This window comes from Cyprinus carpio, unplaced genomic scaffold, assembly GCF_018340385.1.
Source record: "Cyprinus carpio isolate SPL01 unplaced genomic scaffold, ASM1834038v1 S000006728, whole genome shotgun sequence".
NCBI lineage: Eukaryota > Metazoa > Chordata > Actinopteri > Cypriniformes > Cyprinidae > Cyprinus > Cyprinus carpio.
In genome coordinates this window covers 88,174-108,206 of record NW_024879331.1, presented here as the reverse complement: position 1 = coordinate 108,206, position 20,033 = coordinate 88,174, and the positions used below count along the sequence as shown (strand labels likewise).

The 20,033-nt window shown below is 38.1% G+C and overlaps 1 pseudogene; it reads right to left on the bottom strand.

Moving 5' to 3' along the window:
* The window catches only part of LOC122144584, a 31,222-nt pseudogene that overhangs the window by 7,326 nt on the left and 3,863 nt on the right, over positions 1 to 20,033 (bottom strand).

Sequence of the window (20,033 nt, the reverse complement as noted above, 5' to 3'; positions counted from 1 at the left end):
TGACCAAAACAATAGGAAAAAGAGTACTATTGTGAAATATTATTACAAATTAAAATAAACAGTTTTCCTATTTAATATGTTAAAAAATACAATTTATTCCTGTGATGGTAAAGCTGAATTTTCAGCATCATTACGCCAGTCTTCAGTGCAACATGATCCTTCAGAAATCATTCTAATCTGCTGATTTAGTGTTAAAGAAACATTTTATCAATGTTGAAAACAGTTAATATTTTGAGAGAAACCATGGTCCAGTTTTAATTTGGAAAACAAGTATTTTGTAACATTTATAATCTATTATTGTCACTTTTTAAGAACTTAAAGCATCAATGCAGAATAGAGGGACACATTAGAGTGAGGACAAAAGCGAATGAAACCTCCTCATCTTAACACTTTCATACATGAAATCTGCTATATTTTCTTGTCTTCAACATTGGTTAGCATATAAATCAGTATGAATACATAAATATGTCTTTTTACAAAGCTATTTAAGATATTTCATGATTTCTGTGACCTTAAATTTTGAAAGGTGAATTAAAGATGTTTGAAAAGTTTAACATCATCCCACCGGCACCCCAGACTATGTGATTGTATCTGAATGGTTTACCCCCCTGGTTTAAGCTGATCGCCCATTGTGATGAGGCCTGCAGTGAGTATCCAGGCCCCTGTGTTCCACAGCGTCCCCCAGCCCAGACGCCCATTCAGCCAACACACGGCCCAGATCAGACCCAGACCAGCCAGAACACACACCCCAGCATCAGCCTGCAGCCAGAAGCACTCCACCTACATACACACATGTGATATATTCACTGAAGGCAATTTTAAATATCTTGCATCATATAAGAAACTGTTAGAACAGTATTTCTCAACACTCCCAACAGAAGAGGATTCTCGATGTTCAGGTTTGCTCTCTCCAGGCAAAGAACACAGAGTAGATGCTCACCATGGTCACAATCAACCAGACAAAAACACAGCGCAGTCTGGGGGTCACATTTATGCGATTAATTAAAAAAAAAATTGCGTTGCCATTAGTTAAAAATATTGCCTTTGAATACAATGAAATTACATTTGAAATACAATATGAAGTTATTATCTAGCAAAAATCTTGTAATGAACATTTCAAATGCAATAGGGTTAGCTAAATTTGTTGCTTTTTTGCTCTGCCGATAATGTTTTATGCAAATGTAATTTCTATGTACTATATATAATATAATAGTATATAATATCAGCAATATGTCAAGCTTTAAGCTTTCAACACCACCTCTCCAATCAGATTTAGTAGTCCAGAATTTTTTTTTTTTTTGAAAGAAATTAAAACTCTTAAATTAGCATTAAATTGATCATAAGTGACAGTAAATACATTTATAAATGTTTATAAAATTATTAAAAATTATTACAAAATTACAAAAAAAAGAACAATTTATAAAAAATAAAATGCTAAAAAAATATATATTTAAAAATCTGTTTTTTTTTTTTTTTTGTTGGGTTTTTTTTTTTTTTTTTTGTACATTGATAATGATTTTTAATATTTTAAACTTTTTGTTGTATTTTTTTATCACTAGCTTTGGTTAGAAGAGACTTTAAAAAATCGTGCCAACCCCAAACTTTTTAATGGTAGTCTAAAAAAAGTGTTCAACATCTGTGCCACTAGCAGCACCAAATGAAATTGCAAACACTGGAAATGAATGTAAATGGCAAAAGATAATTCCAAAACAGGTTTCAGAAGAACCAGTAGTTGAGCCAGAAGCTGACATATTTGATAGAAAAAAATCAGAGTGACACAAACAGTGTTTACATTTACAGAAGCCTCTGCAAGATAAAACTGTGATGGAAGAAAACCTACACGCTTTAAACTCCTTCAAAACTTTTAGATTGTGTGGTTTTTCCTTCACTTCAGTGGAACACATCCAGCTATGTCTTACCTGTTCCATGAAGAGAGCAAAATGCCTAGAAGCATCAGCGCTAGTACTGGGATAGACAGATCATTCACACAGTGATTCCACTGAGCCCTGACACACAAGAGACACACTTATCAATACATCCACTATGTGTGGTGGACAGAGACTCAAACTAAAAGTGCTGTGAGTGTCTGAATGTTTTTTTATTTTTTTTTTATACATGAAGAGCAGTTTTGTGATAGTCTTCCCTTCTATCTGTCGCCCAAACCCAGTCAATGGCCAATTTCCCTGCTGTAAGAGATAGTGCCCTGCCTGTGCCTTAATACCCATCTTTCTCTGACAGCTTATTTAAGTGCTGTTTGAAAGCGAGTGTGTGAGAGAGAGAGTGTTTGAGCTCCGTATGGCAGGTTTATGCTGTGACATGCTTGTTGTGTTCCCTTCTCTGGCTCTCACCTGTCCATCACACTATGTGGCAGCTGTGGGGGGTGATGGGAAACAGCTGATTGGTACTAGCGGGACATAAAATAAGCTCTCTCTCTGGGGGCACCCAAACGTTTGATGCGGGTGGGCTGAGGAGAAGACCCGAGTCTCGCATGATGTGTAACACCAGTGTCACTCAAAGACACTGTGAACGTCACTGATCATTTCTAAGCCCAGTGCAACACACCAGATTTGCTATTCCTAGCAGGTTTGTAGTTTTGGAGGGAAGGGGCGGATCTACAGTACAAGAATAACATAAAAAGGGTATTAACAAAGTCATTAGTCTCATCATTAAAGCACCACTTAATATAAGTGAAAAAACACTTTAGACAAGAATAAGACAAAAAATAAAAACATTTGCAACTTCTTTTACAATAATTACATGCATTTACAGTGAACTTACTCAAAAAAGGACTGGTAATATGTACAGGCTTAGTATCTAGTTATTGCAATGACCTGCAGAACACGACTGTAAAACTAAGTGCTAGAGAATACTGTGTGCAGCAGTCTTGCACAAATTATAATTTTCACATAAAATTTTATCATTTTAGTATCAAATCACAATTCCAGTTACAATATCAAGGGACATAATTAACAATTATGATTTTTTTCAAAATTGTGCAACCCTAATAGATAGAATAGAATATTTGCCATTCTAAATCTAAATGGTAACAACTGTATCACTGTAGTATTTGCAATACTAAATTGCAACATGTTGTTATGTTTTTTTTTTGTTTGTTTGTTTGTTTTTGCTCACTACATAAATTCTCATACACACTACTTCCTTCTGGAAATTAAAATCTGGATTCATAAATGAAAGCAATTATATCACTGTAGTATTTGCATGCTAAATTGCAACTGCTTTTATTTTCTTGTTTTAAATTATTTTTTTGGGGGGTTCTGAACTGAGTTTTTTGCCCACTACATAATTCCTACTTTTCCTTCTGGAATTTACAATCTGGATTCATTCATCAAATCATAAACAACTGGAAAGTTAATTTGTTTTGCAATTTTCTTATACTAACCGTAACATTTTTAGGAGGTTCAAGTTTTCATCTGTTTTTGCCTAAAGCCAAAGAAATACATAAGCAGTGCATTAGTTTCAGAAAATAACACAGCATGGAAATAACTTCACATGCTAGTACACACATTTAATTTTTGAAAACATTTTTATTATTATTATTATTATTATAAACACTAATGAATCTGTTGGTACCAGGCTGAAGGTGCCGTATTCAGCTCGCAGCAGGTGTGTGAGGAGGCCGTGGAGAGATGTCTGGTCTCCCCAGCTCCAGCGAGCTCTGTTGAGGTAGGAGGAAATTGGCAGGTAGATGTAGGGCACAAAACCAGCGAGGAAACACATCCCCAAAGACACCAGACCAAAGAGGGACAAACCCTGCGGGGGATGCATGTCACTTGTTATTGATAGATCCTTACATACCAAAACATAATAATAAAATATTGACATAAGACTTGGACGAAACCACAATCATCTGGAAACAATTTCCTCTACTGCTTTTCACTGCTTTCAACTGTAAGTACCAGTGCGTAAAAACCTAAGAAATCACCAGGATATGAATACTAATCTCTGTAATGTTGTATGTTTTTTTACATGATGTGGAGTTCATAATCACTGAATATGCTCTTTGAGAGGTATTTAACCTCCAGTATATTTTACAAGACTGCTACATTTTTTTAAAAATGTTGACAAAACTGAGGGACAGCTGAGTGATTTATCAATACTTACATTATGAGTGTGTTCAGGTGCAGGAGGGCCCAGGGAATTATGATGACAACATACAAGACCAGTGTGTGTGCTGGTTACACAGGCTCAGCCCACAGAAGAGCGCCCCCCATAGAGCAAACTGAGAAAAGCCAAATATTTATATAAATATGCATCTTACAACCAAGAGGTATCTGTTTCAAACCAACAGTGATTTTGCATCCATAAATGGTTTGGACTATAGTACCTTCTTCTTATGATGAACACTCTCTGCACAGTGGAAACAGGCTGAGAGGGAGAAAGGATGCCCACAAACAAGTTGTTTAAGAGAAAAGACTTCAGCCACGACTGACCACTGCCATACCAGCTTGGACACCCGCTCAAAAACACCTCCTGCCAGGACGGCCCCTGGACCAGGCCCCACCACCCTGAGCACAGAGGAGACAACAGTGATGTACTATAAATACAGCTTTTCCAATGTTTTCTGACATAACATAAACTCTAGTGTGTGCTACAACATAATCTGGAGGTATGTAAAATAAAATCTACATATGAAGCAGCAAATCAACAATTGAAATCATTTGAAATATTCTGATTGAAAATCTATTCAATTAGTACAGTAGGTACATGGTATTGTAATCATTCAAAAATGCTTGAAAATAATAAATCAAGAATTAACAGTGATGGTGTTATGTTGTGAGATCTGGCATCATGAGTTCAGTTAATAATGACAAATGCAACCACACCAATAAGTGTCAGTACAGAGTCCAAAATCACTGGTACTATTCAGATGATCAGGAACCAGTAAATATAAAGCTCTTCATATAAAGTTAGATATACAAGTATGTCCAACTTCATCCATGTTCAAACAGTACACTCATGAAAATAAATCACATATCACAACTCAACTACTTCATTTATCATATCAAAACAAAAAGTAGTAATCTGCTTAAAGCGACTGAAAGGCATTAAGATACTGTAAACATTAACGTCATAATTTTCTATAACACTGGTTTGAAACAATGTGTGAAACAATTGTGAAAAGGGCTAAATAAATTTGGTAATAATTATCAACATTACTTACTATAAATTTAGGTTAGGCTTAGGTTTAGGGTAAGCTGCTTGTAATTATGAATAACTTACTGTTATTACTATAGTAAGTACAAGTAACGTAACAAGGGCACTGTAAAATAATGTTTTATCTGTTTTGTTTATAAAAAACAATATCAACATAAATACAGTGCCCCTAAATTGCTTATATGTAGACCATTTAACCACATAAAGCATGCTAGAAAAAATGCAATACAAAATATTTGTATCAATAGCCAACAATACACTGTATGGGTCAAAATGATCCATTTTTCTTTTATGCCAAAAATCATTAGGATATTAAATAAAGATCATGTTCCATTAAGATATGTTGTAAATTCCCTACTGTAAATATATCAAAACTAGTAATATGCATTGCTAAGAACTTCATTTAGTCAACTTTAAAGGTGATTTTCTCAATATTTAGATTTTTTTGCACCCTCAGATTCCAGATTTTTTTGTTGTATCTCTATCAATTATTGTCCTATCCTAACAAACCATAAATCAATGGAAAGCTTATTTAATCTCAATTTCAAAAATTTTACCCTTATGACTGGTTTTGTGGTCCTGGGTCACAAATGGTAAACATGGGCTCACAAATCTTATCTGGATGTAAAACAAATCCTGGTTACTCATTAACTCATGAATTCACAATTGGGGGAAAATCTCTGCATGTACATTTTCACCTGCAAATGGATATATAATTTGAGACTTGACTTTGACTTATGACAAAAGACTTGAGACTTGACTTAGACTTGGACTCCAGCTGGGAAGAATAAGATAGGACACATGGCTGGGGCGAGGTAAAAGGAAACGCTGGACAAAAAGATGAAACGAGTGAGGTCAGCTTTGTCTGTTTGGAGACCAAGAAGACAGAAATGGAGGAAAGCAAGGGAGAATAAAAAAAGTTGGGAAGACGCAAAAGAGAGAGAGCTGCAGAGAAAAAAAAACTCAGCCCGGTCTCCAGCACACTGGCTTGGAAAAATTTTAGCGGGCTTGACAATTAAAGGGGGTGGTAGAGGGGGGAAGCGAGGCAGTATGGCCCTCTCCTCATTGTGCCGAGTGGCTTAGAGTCCTCATCAGCCTATCAGCTAAGTGACAGGCGGAGAGCTGCTCTATTCAGCGGCACAGATACACGCCGCGGGCCAAGCGGCTGCCAGCTCCCTCCTGACCCCCGCAATCCCTCGCCGCTGACAGCTTCAAGCTCCATGGCAAATTAGGGCTCTCTCACATTACAATCGCACAAGACAGATTCCATTAACGGTATCTGAAATTGAGTAGAGAGCAGGGCCCTCGCCTTATCAGACCTCACTCATAAGCAGCGGCGGCACTGCAGAAGCTCGCTCGCTTAATCACCAGCCATGATACCATTTAGACGTTTCCAGTGCGCCTCTGCCTGCCGCTGTGATAGTCGGCACAAAAACGAGGCTGATGAGACTTAGGGGAAGGGGAACAATGGGAGCTTTTCCGCAGGGAAAGCAAAGTAAGTCAGGAAAAAGGGGAGCGGAGAGAAGGATACGGATGGAAGAAAGGAGGAAGGATGGTGTGTGAGGAACTCGCGCTTGCTGACTACTTCTCTTTTCTCTTCTCCTGCTTTTTTGCACACTACTTGCCTTTCCTCTCTTTTCTTTTCCTGTCTTGTATGAGACGAGGCTGCGTGTGTGTGCGCAGTCAGACTAATAGCTTGTCAAAAGCAGGCGGGGGATTCTTGGTGATATCGGCTTCGCGCTAGTCCTCTTTACTACTCGAGGATGGGGCTGAGGAAGATGAGGCTCGGTGAAGGTGCGGACCCCCCGCACCCGCGATTCTGCTCCCACTGCGTGCCAATTAACTCCCCAGCACACGTCAGCAGTTGGGGGGCCAAGGCTGGGTTTAGAGCAGGGGTGCTATCCGGTGGTAGGGGTCGTCGGTGTGAAATATCACATCCTCCCCTGTCATCGCTTCAAATGGGGCGACCTGACAGTCCCCTCGCTGTCCTCCTCCTGTCTTTATTCCTCTGAGGGGGCTTGACACGGACCTCTTTAGGAGTGTCTGTCTGCTTGACACATCCTTCATTCCAGAACATGTAGGACCACCTGGGTCTCCTTCGCTCTCTCTCTCGTCACTGATAAGGTGAGAGAGTGACACTTGCGTACAGCATCAGAGGCTTGTTTGCCGTTATTATGTCTGCTGTGCAGGATGCTGCTGCTGTGTTAGTGTCTCTGTAGTAACTTCAGTTCAGAACAGAGTGGTGACTCCAAAAAAACACCACTGCAACTGTGCAAACATACTTGACTACATCATTGCATAGAAAATGAATGCTTATCTAACTTCTTTCTTTTATATAAATTATAATTACAAGAAACAAACCTTAAATCTAAACCTATAGTAAATGCATGTTGTTAATATTACTCGGTACTTTTGTATAATACACTGTAATAATAACACCTTAAAATAAAGTGTGAATGAATTTTAGGCATGAAGGCACCTTGGTAAAGCATGTTCAATAATAAAATATGTTTATTTATTTATTTTAAAAAAAATGGGGGTAAAAATTACTTATTGTCTAAAGTGTGTTTAAAATATCTTCATTAACAATTGATATATTGATATATGCAATTAACTGTGATACATTTGATTTATTCATCAGAAAATAATTTCATTAAAATTTCACAAAGTATTTAAATTATTTTATTATTATCAGAAATTAGCATAATTAGAATGATTACAATTATTTGGAAATAATTTAGAATTATCCCAAATTTCTGAATTATTAGGGATGAATGAAGTATCCAGGAGTCGTGTTACAGAAGTAAAATTACTGTTCCCATTCTCCATAGAAGAACAGATTTTTAATGATAACTTATAGGCCTTTAAAGGGGTCATATAATGTTGCTAAAAAGAACATTATTTTGTGTATTTGGTGTAATGAAATGGGGATTATGTGGTTTTAAGGTTGTTACAAAAAAACACATTATTTTTCCACATACTGTACATTATTTTTTGCTCCTTTATGCCCCGCCTTCTGAAACGCATTGCTTTTTAACAAAAGCTCATCGGTCTGAAAAGTGAGGTGTGCTCTGATTGGCCAGCTATCCAGTGTCCGTTTTGATTGGCTGAATGCCTCAAGCATGTGACGGAAATGTTATGCCTCTTACCATACTGTGATGCCGTGCAACGGCGCAATGAGACAAAACCAGTAAAGGCCATTACAAACAAGGCATTTGTTGCATCCAGTGGGGACATAATTACTGATTATAATGACTTAAACTGTGTTTTTTAAGCGTTGCGTTGCCTTGCGTATCGCACCACATAAACATAAAACCATGTCTGCATTTGTGATCGAAAAAAACGTCAAACAACAAGCTCTACTCTACACTGTTCAAAACTTTCATTTGAATCATCAGTGGCAAATCCTTTACATATGAAAACGTACTTACAGACTGTGAGTCAGAAGCGCCAGACTGTCCTTGCAATGTTGGAACTCTGCCCCACTTTAAAGAAACAGATACTGGCATTGTAGGCTACTCTCACAGGAAGCAGTCCTCATCCATGTGGAAGGCCACACATCTAGAATCGATTTGGGTCTGACACATGTCCCACTTAATGGAAGCCCCAAACAGTGTTGTAAATAAGCAGCTTAACCAGCTGATTTCTAGTTTATGATGGTCCTCTCCTCATTGGAAATGCAGTGAGAATACTGTGCATTTCAACATGAAACACAGCGTCTCCACAACATGGCTTAGCACTTAATGATGCTGCAGATTATGCCCCAATACACAAAATTAAAGGCTGTGCAAAAAATAAGTCTTACAATGGCCCAGCTGAGCATGTACTTATCTAGGCGGCATTCTACCGGTTTGATGATGAGGCCACATTACAGTGCATCATTGAGAACTCCAGTGCACCTGAAACAATACTGCCAATGCAACAGTGTGTGAATTCCATCTTAATCCCCCATGGTACACACATTATGAGTATAATAGTATAATGTTATGTCATAGCAAGAGTTGATTTATGTTCAATTATGGAGTGAATCAAGTATAAATCTGAAATATTATGTTGAAATGCATGTGCAAAGGCTGATTACTGTTGCATGACTTCCCATACAATCTCTGTGTAGACTGTTTGCAAATGTATATATACCTATGGACATTGATGCAACAGTCACCTCAGGGCTCCAGGCAAGGGGATTCTGCGTGGGCATTGCAGACGTGCCCCATCTCCCCCATTCAATGGACAGGGTTTGAAACGTCATGTTAAACACCTAATAACTCTGCATGTCTTTACCTCTGTGCAATACATGCCAATGAGGCCTGTACAACAATGTTCACCCAATTCCATCTTAAATCCCCTATCACTGGTTTACACACATATGTGTGATATATTCAGACAAAAAGGAGGTCTGTGTATATCATTCAGCAGATATGTTTAATATTGTGGCAATACTTTCCAAACATCGTAATAATCTAGAATATGATTGTGCAGAATAAGGCATTAAATATGTGCTATATAAGTACTAATAAACAGTCGATATGCTAGTAATATGAAGCATTTTTCTTCGTTTTTTGATATCAGGAGCTGCTGCCAATAGGGTTTAAGTTGCATTTAATGTAGAATATTCTTTTTTTTTTTTCAAGATACAAAGGTTCTTGGCATGAAAACAAAGGGTGGGTGTCATTGCTAAAGAGAAGATATATTTACCAAAAAACGAATGGCTGCAAACCAGAGCGTTTTTAGAGATTAGACTGGCTAATAAAGCTATGCTTAAGCTGCCAGGAGCTGTTTTTTGTCTGGGTCGGTGATTTACCTGACAACAGAGGTATGCAATAGGGGGCAGCCAACGGGACGTGGGAAACGACAGCGTTTTTTTTTTTAGTCTTTAACATAAACAAATACACAGACAAACCTACGTTGTAGAAGTATCAATGCGGCAAACAGAACAAAACGGCTTGAATAGGACTTTTCAAAAACAGTTAACTCAAAAATGAAAATTCCTACTATTATTTAATCACCCTCATGTCGTTACAAACCTGTATGACTTTCTGCTTCTGTGGAACTTAAAAGAAGATATTCAGAGAAATGTTTTTTTTTTTTTTTTATCCACACAATGGAAGTCAATGGTCACCTAAATGGTTTGATAGACCAAAGATCTTCAAGATATTGTTTGTGTGTTCTGCAAATAAAATCTTAAAGGTTTGGAACAGAGGTGAATGTAGGGTGAGTAAAATAATATCAGAATTTTCATTTTTTGGTTTGAACTGTCCCTTTAAATGCTCACATTTGCTTAGCTATATCACATTTCTAACAAGGGTACTGCTCTCATGAAGCATTTGTCTTGTTAATAAAGCAACAGCTCACCGTAGAGAGCCACAGGGTGACTAAGAGCAAGTGGAGGGTCCAGTAAAGAAAGCGCAGTCATGACCATATGGTAAAGTGCCTTATATGGACACAAAAAGCACCACCGGGACAGGTGGGCACTGGAGCCCGGTCACCTGTGATATGAGCTGGTGCATGCAGAACTGGACCCGTCTGCTCTTGGCTGGTGTGCACCCTCACAGGTGTGGTGGACCCAGGACTGAGAAGGATGGGTGGAGTCACCTTCACCGACCCCACGGCCACTTCTATTACGTACATCGACATCATGAACTGACAGAAAATGCAAGGTAATCATTGTGTTAAGCAGTCACAATGTGTTCTTAAAAGGCAGTATTTGAGTGTACGGAACAATGGTGGGAATTTTTTTCAAGGACCACATCACTTTGCAGTTTCTGAGTGGTCTTATTATGTGGATGCCAGGGTATTCTGGATGATTGCTATAGGTGGCTATTTACTGGCTTAAGTTAAAATCTATGATAGCTTCTCTGCTGTTCTTGTAGGCTAACATGTAAGCATGTAAACTAAAACTAAAATAATCAACAACTGTTGGTCATCATTTTTGTTTTTTAGAGTTCACAAAGACACCTTTAATGCTACGAACCAAAAAGCTCAAGTTCAAAATAATGATTCCCAGCTTGTAATTCAGTCAACGATTATGATTATTACTGATGCCAGCTATCCTCAAAGGCTTACTCAGATGTAGTAGATTAGATAAAGGCAAGTAGTGTGACACTCAAACCATGATGTTTAAAAAAAATCCGTAATTGACAAATCAAAGGAAAATGAAGTGCTACATCTGGGAAGCAAGACACATTGTATAACAATCTGTCTACCTAATTTAACTGGAACATCAAAGAGGTTTTTCACAATGAGAATATCTAATGGACACTTTATAGTGAATTCTCTAAATTTAACAAAGTGGTTTTAGACTGTTTTTCATCTATTTATTTTGTATAAAAGTGTCAACAACTGAAGAAAGAGAAACATCTCTTTAAAAATCTAGTTTAAGACACATGTGCCAAGTTCTTTAAAATGGACAGGTACTCTTGTTCACATGGTGGGGTTGCATATGGGGTTTGAAAAATTCATATTTAATGACTTTTAAACTCGTAATGCAATGTAACAGTCAAGTAAAAGAAAATAATGGCATATTTTACTTACATTTGGAATACATGGTGTCATTAAATGATTCTCATTGGTTATAACTATAATAATAATAAAATGTAAGTGTTTAAAGGTTAAAAAAAAAAAAACTATTATATTTAATAAATATAATAAATATATTTTTAGGGGAGTCACACCACATGACATTTTTACTACTTGAACTAACCTTCCCTTGTCATAAAAAGGTCAAGATACTGATGTTTTGAGAGTCTTGTTAACATTTGACATAGAATCAAGAGGGTCTTGCATGTGTTCTGTCCCCTATGATATTATTCTATATTATATTTTTATTTTCTGCAACAAAAATCTATTGGATAAAATATATTTCTTTTTTGTAAGAACTAATAATTCAATATTTGTCAAACTACTTAAGAGAGACAGTTGAATGAAAATGTAAAAAATGAAAGTTTCTATCATCATTTACAACCTGTATGAGTTTCTTTCTTCTCACAGTTACTGGTAACCATTGACTTCCAGAATATTTAATTTTAATGGAAGTCACAGTTTTAGAGTTACATTTTCATAAAAATCATAAAATAAAAACAAAATTATAATTAAATTTTCATTATAATCACTAAAATATTAAAAAAAATTAATTTCCCTTTAATTTTAATAAAAGAACTCATCCCTTTCATTTGAAGCATTTTTATTAATTTTGATATCTAGACATTTTTATTTTTATGCACCACAAAAATAAATTCATTAAAAAAAAAATTATAATAAAAATTTTCATAGAATAAATGTATGCATTCCAGTCATTGCATATATGCAAAAGTGTCATGTATTGGATCCACTTATTGCACAATATGTAATATGTCTAACAAGCAAGGCATTCAAACCCGTAATGCACTGAAATTCCCCTCAAAGATGGCAGAGAATGTGTAGGGCAGAAAATGGTCAGTCTCAGAGTGGTGTTGGGTGCCAGGGTAGCACCTGGGGACAGGCCTGTCCGGTAGTGTTCCTACCGGGAGTGGCACGCCACCTCAGCATTACCACTGGGGCACGGGCGAAGTACCTAAGAGACCCCAATGCCAACCCAAAGGGATTCCCAGACTGTGCCGGGAAGCTCCTGAAACCCCTAAAACACACTCCCTCCTTCCAGTCCCTGGCATCTCAAGCCTGCCAGCTACTGCTCAGAGCCCAACATACAATGCATGAGGCCAAACCCCAGCTAAACCCGGACAGATAACCATCAAAACCTATTACACTTATGTTTTCAATTGAAAACATAGATTATATACTGAAACTTAAGAGCTAAGAGGTTTTGTGTGGTGTGTGCATATGCAACAAAATACTCACTGCCATCAGCCACAGGAGGATGGATGGGTTGCGGGGGCCAAAGGAAATGAACTTTTTTTGTGTTGCTGGTATCCAAAATTGGATCTAAATCCTTTAAGGCTTAAGAGCAGAGGTTGCATTGGACATGTTAAACTGCAGCCAAATCTCTGGTCAAGCTTTGGCTCACAAACTCAGCTGAGTGAGGGCATGCGTTTTGCAAGAGTCACGTGTAGATATTAAAATACATGCAGCAGCTACTACCTGTTAGATCAGTTTTCTAGGACGGCAAAGTTATTTTTTCAAAGTGAGTAATACTATAACAAAGAAAAAATATATATATAGTGTTATCCTGCCTGTAGTACTATAACAAAACTCTCCCCAGGGTCGGAGGTTGTGTATTGTGTGTGGTGTGTGTGTGTGTGTGTGTGTGTGTGGGTGTTGTGTGTGTGTGTGTGTAGTGTGTTGTGTGTGGATTATTAATATATATATTAATAATATATATCATATTCTAATTGAAATAAATGCTATTATTTAATTAATAATAAAAAAAAAAAAAAATATAAAACCTATATATATATAATTCCCGACAAAAAATTATTAAGCATATTCTTTATTAGAAAATATCAGCAAATAAGAATGATTTCTGAAGGATCATGACACTGAAATTCACACTGTGCCATCACAGAAATAATGAAATATATTAAAACATGATTTTTACAGTATAACAATATTTTCACCCGATTTTTTTACTATTAAAAATTAATTACTATTTTTACTAGATATTTTTGCTAAAATAAATCCAGTCTTGATGACCATTGAAAACATTTAAAAATCTTACTGACCCCAAAAAAAAAAACTTGAGGGTGTGTGTTTGTGTGTGTGTGTGTGGGTGTGTGTGGGTGTGTGAATGTAAGTGTTTGTGTGTGTGTGTGTATATACATATTACATGAATATGAAAATAAAGTAAGCCTTGAATGCTTTACAATTTACAGTGCACATTATAAGCAAAATATATCATGGTTTTAAAGCAAACCCCTCTGGAACTTCTGAAACCCCTGAGCATCACACGTTCTTAGAGTATGTGTAGTAGAGCATGAAAAAAGAGTTCCGCTTCTCATACATAGTTAGCTACTGATTAACTAAAACTTTGGTCCTAATAGTCTGAGAGTGGCCTACCTGCAGACAGTGAAGCAGAGGGCTCCACTAGCCCCGGCCCCAAAGACAGCACACAGGACATTGACGCTGTGTGCCGGAGAGCTGAGAGGAGCAGCCGAAAGCATAGATGTAAGGACAACATGGTGAAGAGCGGATATCCTGGAGCATGGGCCACCTAGGGGAAAACACAGATGTAAACTCACTCGCAGAATATTCTGATAACAGCAACAAAATCTAGTAATCCCCCTCTTCTCCCACCACCCATCAGCATACAGGTCAGCTTTCAAAGGCAGACCTTACTTTTGCGGGTTAAAGCATAACACTGTCCCTCCCCCGCGCGCAAAGCCTGATCTACTGTCTTCTTGCCTTCCCAGCAATTAGAACTAAGTCCCCCTAAGGAGCGATAAGGACTAGAGCTATTAAAGGCTGTCTCACACTCCTACTGGCCTGATAACACACACAGGCACAGCAGGCTGAGAAACACTGCACACTACAGCGAAGAGCAAGGAAAACGTTTTTCGGGAAGAGGTTGTTTAAGGGATGGATTGGAGACTCGGTGGACAAGTGGATGTCTAAAAGCTAGTGTGAGTTCAATGATCAAAGTAGAGAAACAGTCCCAGTCAAACTGATCCCCTCTAAACAATTTCATTAAGCTGAAGGTCCATGTCAGTTAGATTTGGTGAACTATGATAAGTCAGTGTTAGGAAGTAACTAACTAAAAGTAACTTAAAGCTTTCATAAATATATATATTATTGACAAATAAAAAAGTAAACCCAGGAGAAACTAGATCTATCGTCTAGTTCAGGGGTTTGCATATTAGGCTCTGTGGCCCCCTTAGGGGGCTGCAATGGGGTTCTGGGAGGGTCTGCAAAATTTCAGTATAGAGGGAAAAAAATATATATCTTTGCAATTTGGACACTTTTCTCACAATTTCAGAGTTTATTTCTCACAGTCCTGACTCTATGTCTTGAAATTCTGACAATTTTTCTCAGAATTATGAGTTTACATTTCACAAATTTGAGTTTATATATCTTTTAAAGGGTGCCTAGTGTGTAATTATGTTAGGTAATAATAAATAAGAAAATAAATCAATCAAAATGAGCAGAGCAGTGGGCCAAATCAGTCGGCGTTTGCCCACCGGGGTTCTCCTGAAATGTGGGACTAAACAGTGACCTTGAAATTTAGGAAATTGAAGGTTGTTTCTCTAATTTTGATCTCCATTGTATTTCTTTCTTTCCTACATTTATTATGAATAGGAAAGTTGAATGTACAAAAACATTTTTGCATTTTGTAATTTCGCCCTCAAAATATGCATCCCTTTTAAAAGAGATATTAAACCAAGACTTAAGAGGGAAAAAAGTCAGATTTGCAAGATGTAAACTCAGAATTTCTAAAAAAAAAAACATAATAATAATAAAATCTGAACTGCAAGACAAACTCGAAATTATCACAGTCTGAGAAAAAAAGTGGCGAGTTGTCAATGAAAAATTGCAAGATATAAACTTGAAATTGCAGGAAAGAAAATAAAATTTTAGAAGGGACTGTTATATTTGGGGGTCTTTAAAGTTAGAGGAGGGAACTACTGGGAACTTGGTCAACTAGTATTGCTAGCCACTTAGCTTGTAGTATATTTGGACCATATATATATTGTATGGGTCAAAATTATTGATTTTTTATGTTCTTTATATGCCAAAAATCATTAGGAATATTAAGTAAAGATCATGCTCCATGAAAGGTATTTGTGAATTTTTCAACTGTAAATATAACAAAACTTAAATTTTGATTAGTAATATGCATTACTAAGAATTTAATTTGGACAACTTTAAAGGCATTTTCTCAATATTTAGATTTTTTTTTGCAACTTCAGATTCCAGATTTTCAAATAGATGTATTTTGGCCCAAATATTGGTCCTACTATAACAAACCATACTTTAATGGAAAGCTTATTTATATAGCTTTCAGATGTTGCACACTTTCAAAAATTTGGCCCTTATGACTGGTTTTGTGGTCCAGGGTCACAAAAGGGCAGCTTGACTGTAATTGAGCGATTTTAAATTATGAGTAGAATCAGTTGCAAAGGTAGCTTCCCCTAACACTGTTAAAAGTCTATAATACAGAACGAACAGACAGCTGAAAGACAAGCAAGAGAGGTCAAGGCAGAGAAGAACAGGGAGGCTTGGAAAGGGGGGAACAGACACAGAACACAAAAAAAGAGAGAGACAGTATGGTAAGCAGATGGCAGGGGCACAAAGGGCAACGCTTGGAAGTGCCAGCAAGGTGCGTGTGACTGCGCAAACGACGTGTGACGTGTGTGGCTGAAATGCCTGCACCGGTGCCATGCGAGGCTGACAGCCGTGGAAAGACACGCAGAGGCGTTGCCGGGTCTGGAAGCGCGTGTGGCACGGCAAAAAAGGCGGAAACAACTTGGTAGGGGGCAGTCCTGCGACGAGAAGTTGAAAGGAGGAAAAGATCCATGGCTCAAGGGAGCAGGAAGGGAGGGCCGGCGGCCTGTGGCCCGGAGAGAGCCCTCCGAACCTGGGGAGAGCCGCAGACAGGCAGGGGGGCCACCACGGACAGAGGGAGGGATTACTGGCAATAGTGACACAGCCACAGCCTCCCTAAAAGGATCGTGGCAGCGTAATAAAACTTTATTAAATAATAAAACTTATTATAACTGTTAACCCGATTTAGTTCATTCTTTGAGGCTACACACGCGCATGCACAAAAATAGAGGGGTTGAGTATAATAAGCCTTATACCGTACATAAGGCAAAGCTTACAAAAGCCATCGCCTAACCATTCAGTCTAATTGGATTTGAAGAACAGGGTTGCAAATTATAGCATCTCTATTTCCTAACTTAGGCAGTCAAAAAAAGAGAGTGCAAACCTAGAAAAGAGAGGATAAAAAACTGGCTGTGGCCTGAAAAGTAAATTTCCCCCCTCCTGCTCCTCCCCCCTTCCCCCCTCATTTTTCCTCCGTCCTTTGTGGCTCCCCCCTCTCCTTCCCCTGTTGTCTGTGTCCCCTCCCTTTTTTTTCGTCCTTTGTCCCCTCTTTTTCTTTTTCCCCCTTTCGTTTCCTCACCCCATACTTAATTAAATTTTCCTTAATGCTTATAAGAGTTAAATGAGTGGATTTGATTAAACAAATGCAGGCTATGATGCATTATGGCTTACCCCCAGCTCACAAGCAGCAGTGATCAGCTCTCTCCTGTGTAGAAAAAACAGAGAGAGGAAATTATGTAAACCCAATAATTATTATTAAGAGACAAGTCCTCTCCTGAAAGTTTTTCCCCCATCCCCCAAATCAAAATACTTGCACTGGTTTTGCCATTAATTTTTGCTGGGATCAAAACCTGCCAAAATCTTCTCCCAGTGTGACTTTTCATTTCCTAAGCGACACGCTCAATTCTTCTTCCACGTCCATCGCACACAGCTCCCCTGATCCCCAAGCAGACAGACGCACACATACACAGGCTAATCTATTCAAACTGGCATTCCTACTACCTCCCTAGGTGCATGGCGCAGAGCCCCCCCATCTGTCGCGGTATGCCTGGTCACACGAGCATAAACGCCTGGTGATGTCCCTCTATGCCAAGCCACACACAATACAAAAAGGCTCCTACCTCTAAAACCTCGAACAATGACTGTGCTCTGTAAGAACCTTAGTGTTTCCTCCTCTATGACATTTCATTCACAAGGTGATATTCTAGGCCTTGTAAAAACCATAACCACTTTATAAATCAGTAAATTTCCGGGTCCCCACACCCACACTTTTTGACCAATCGATATGATTTTCATTCATAACTTTTTCAGGTGTTCTTCATTTTTTTTTTTTTTATCTTAACCTTTTCAGTGTTTTCATGACCTCGGACATAGTTTGTTCAACTGTATTTGTGTTTGTTGTATGGTACAGGTGTGCATATCTCAATAAATTAGAATTGTCGTGGGAAACGTTTCATTTATTTCGGTAATTCAACTTAAAAATTGTCAAACTCGTGTATTAAATACATTCAATGCACACCGACTAGAATGAAGTTTAGTAAGTCTTTTGGTTCTTTTTAATTGTGAATGATTTTGGCTCACATTTAACAAAAACCCACCTATTCACTAGCTCAACAAAATTAGAATATGGTGACATGATAATCAGCTAAATCAACTCAAAACACCTGCAAAGTTTTCCTGAGCCCATTCAAAATGGTCCCTTCCTCAGTTGGTTTTACTGGGCTACACAACAATCATGGGGAAGACTGCTGATTTCTGCAGTTGTCCAGAAGACAAATCATTGACACCCTTCACATGGAGGGTAAGCCACAAAACATTCATTGCCAAAGAAGCCGTGGCTTGTTCACACAGAGTGCTGTATCCAAGCATGTTAACAGAAAGTTTAGTGGAAGGAGGAAAAGTGTTTGGAAAGAAAAAGATGCAACAACCAACCGAGAGAACCGCAGAACTTATTGAAGATTGTCAAACAAAATCAATTCAAGAAATTTTTTCGCAGTAAACTTCACAAAAGAATGGACTGAGGCTGCGGTCAATGCAGTAAAAGAGCAGCATAACCAGAGACACCAAAACACAGCACGTACAGGAATTCGGCTACAGTTGGTTGTATTCCTTCCCTCTGTTTAAGCCAACTCCTGAACCGACAGACAACGGTCAGAGGCGTCCTTACCCCTGGGGCTGAGAAGGCAAAACTGGACTGTTGCCGGCAGTGGTCCAAAGTCCTCTCCTTTTCAAGAAATGAGGCAAGTTTTGTATTTCATTTATTTGAAAAGTCAAGGTCCTAGATTCTGGAGGAAGGGTTGGAGAAGCTCATAGCCCAAGTTGCTTGAAGTGCCAGTGTTAAGTTTTCCACAGTCTGTGATGATTTGGGGGTGCAATGTCATCTGCTGGTGTTGGTCCATTGTGTTTTTTTTTGAAAACCAAAGTCACGCAAAAAAACTGCAAAAGCACCCTGACTGCAAAAACAACACAACCCCCTTTACGTACCAAGACCATTTTGGAGCACTTCATGCTTTCAATCCTTCCCTTTCTGACAAGCTTTTTTGAAGATGCTCGATTTCATTTTCCAAGCAGGATTTTTTTGCACCTGAACACCTGCCACATAACGTGCAAAAAGCACACCACCACAAGTGGAACGTTGGTTAAATGGCCGCTGGTGTTGGTGTGCTTCCTTGACTGGCCCAGCCTTGGTGTGGGGGGGCCTCAACTCATTTGCAAAACCTCACCAGACGCTGAACCCCCAAATAGAATCTGTGGGTCCTTTGTTGTCAAGAGGAAAATGAGAAACAATAAGACCAAAAATGCCAGATTGAGCTGAAGGCGATCTGTCAAAGAAAACCTGGGCTTTTTTCCATAACCACCTGGATCAGCACAATGGTGGAGTTCCTACAAAGGCTGATCACCTCTATTGTGCACCACACGCTAAACGCAAAACCAACACGGACGCCGAGGACAGGGTAATTAAAGCAAAAAGGAAAGCCCCTACCAAGTATTGAGAACTCTGTACAGTAAAATGAATAAATGAACATAATTTTCCAAAGGCCACACAATTCACTAAAAATTTTTTTTTTTTTTTTTATTGGTCTTATGAAGTATTCTAATTTGGTTGAGATGGTGGTTTTTTGTTAAATGTGAGACCAAAATCCATCACAAATTAAAAAACCAAAGACTTAAATCTACTGACTCATTTGATGGTGTCAGTCACTGGTGATTTTTATTTAATACACAAGTTTTTCACCAACAAACAATTTGAGTTGAATTACTGAAACAAGTGAACTTTTTCCTTTTTTTTTTTCCACGACATTCTAATTTAATTGAGATGCCACCTGTAACCTGAATTAATATTTTTTACATATTATACTTATTATATGTCTCCAATTAAAACCTTTTAC